Here is a 2,311-nt window from a genome sequence, read left to right on the forward strand (position 1 = left end):
CAGTGCTTTCATTTCACAGCCTTACAGCATCTCATTGCTCTTTCAGGATAACAAGGTGAGCAGTTTGGGGTGGGGAATTCTGTAATGTTTAATTAAAGATCAGTCAAGTAATTTATGATGTTAAGTTGCTAGCACTATTAGTGAGGGGAAAAACAGGACAATGCATGAATAGAAGTACGTCTTTCAAAAAGGCTCTAGGTAACCAGAGATGGTTCTCATGTGATATGCTGTCTGTTGGTGACTTGCTTTTGCATGATCAGAGGCCAGAGCAAGGGTGCAGAAGACTGGCCATTAGTGCTACAGGCTCACGGAAAACCGTCATTAATACTGCATGCACAGCAGTTTATCATGCATGACATCAAAGTAATTATGCTCTTGGCAGACTCGGGCTACACAAGCTGTAAGCAATAACAACCCCATTTTCCCTCAAAGCAAGGGTTTAATTTATCATCGTTATCTCCATTTTTTATATTAAAAATTACTTTAAAAGAAGCAGTTGCTCAGGTGCCTAAGCGAAACAGAACATGCAAGCCAGATAATAGGACGTGGCGAGAAAAAGCTGGTTAATGGAGAAAAACAAAACAAGGTAGAGAAAAGTAAAGGGGAAATTCAACAGCCGTTGAACTTGGAGAATACATGGAATCAGTAGTCTCTGAGAGCCTTGCAGTCAGACCCATAGCTAGGTGATCTTGCAGCCCTGGCAGAACTGTCCAGATTACGCCCCCTTGCCATGGACAAATTAGTTCTTCCTTCTACCTCTCCTCCACTCCCACCCTTCAATTCAATTCATCCTCTATTTAAAACCATTTCTTATGAAGCAACAATCAATATATTTATTGTTTTTTAGCAGATTTTGTGCCCCACCCAACGCCTGGTGGGGGCCCACCTCACCACCCCCTAGCTACGGCCCTGCTTGCAGTATTCCAGTAAAGGTGTTGGGGATATCCTGCAAATAAGTGCCTCCCTGTTTTAGCACAAAGACGCAGCATATAGCTAACTCTGGGCTCTACTAAGGTGGGGAACATGAGACTTCTGAGTACGGCTGCCAAAGCAGCTCTGAATCCATATGACTGATGACTATTCCAGAGTTTAAAGTACATTTTCAGTAGAGAAGTCAAGATTAATCCTAGCTCCCACATCTCACCCCAATCATCTAATTGTGCATCATCCCAAAAATATCACATGCCAAATTGGCATTGGGTTCACAGCAATGTCAACAGGTGGTCTTGCTTCCAAGACGGAATAATCCAACAGGCTTCCAAACCTTATATTAAACTTAGAAATGGACAAAAATGCAGTGCCTGCGCAAATTAATACTGAATGAAGAACACAAATGGTTCCAAATTAAACCGGCACTTTATACCCTTCCTGTTCTACCTGAGCAAGGTGGCTTAGAAAGATACCAATGTAACACAACAATTCACAGTGAAGACTGTCTAACTGCTTTAAACAGCAGCAGAATACATTAGAAAAATCACTTGAGCCAATGGAGTAGAATGTCTGACTTAGACCAGGAAGAGCCAGATGGAAATCCAAATTTAGACATGATGCACACTGGGTGAACTTGGACCAACCCTCCTATCTAACCTACCTCAGAGTTGTTGTGAGGATAGACGGGGTGGCAGAACCTTATGTGCACTCCTTGGAGAAACAAAATGTAATTAGTAAAAAAAAATCAATAAAAATAAAAATGTATCAACAGCAGGAATGTATCTTGGACAAGCTTGGTTGGAAGGGGAAAATAATAATAATCCATAGAGCAAGAACAACAAGCAGCGTACATAGAACTATGCAGGGATCACATCAAAATGTGGACTGCACTATAGCTGGTGGAGCATACCTAGAAAACAGATGACGTCATGCGTACCTGGAAGCTTTAATGACTTGTTTCTGTCAAGCATACTTTTTTTTTGCTCTGCATGCTTAGAAATCACCCACATTTTTCTTTGCATAGGAAGCACCAGAAATACAACCTTGAAGCTTCCAGTCAAGAAGCCTGATCTAACACTTTTTGTAGCCCTAAAGAATGTAATATATAGCAAAACAAGTCTTGCGTTGTGATCCGTAGGAAGGGTTGCATCAGGAAGAGTTTAGTGCACCATGGGATATTTTCAGGATGGTTCATGAGAGATTTCCCAGAGAAAACGCACCTGAAAAGGAAGGCTGATACTCCAAAGTGCTCCCTTGTAACAGGTCAATGGATCAGCCCTTGGGGGGGGCACATTACCATTTATCCCTGTTTCTTCAGGAATAAGTGGGTTCTTGCTGCCCAGTTACCAACAGCAGAAAAGAGAAATACTCCAAAGCAACA

The 2,311-nt window shown here is 41.9% G+C and overlaps 1 protein-coding gene across 1 annotated transcript in view; it reads left to right on the forward strand.

Annotated features, from left to right (window-relative positions):
- STT3B (STT3 oligosaccharyltransferase complex catalytic subunit B) overlaps nucleotides 1-2,311 on the forward strand; it is a 259,595-nt gene that overhangs the window by 252,470 nt on the left and 4,814 nt on the right. The window lies entirely within an intron of this gene.

Source organism: Podarcis gaigeae (assembly GCF_964106915.1).
Source record: "Podarcis gaigeae genome assembly, chromosome: 12".
Classification (NCBI taxonomy): domain Eukaryota; kingdom Metazoa; phylum Chordata; class Lepidosauria; order Squamata; family Lacertidae; genus Podarcis; species Podarcis gaigeae.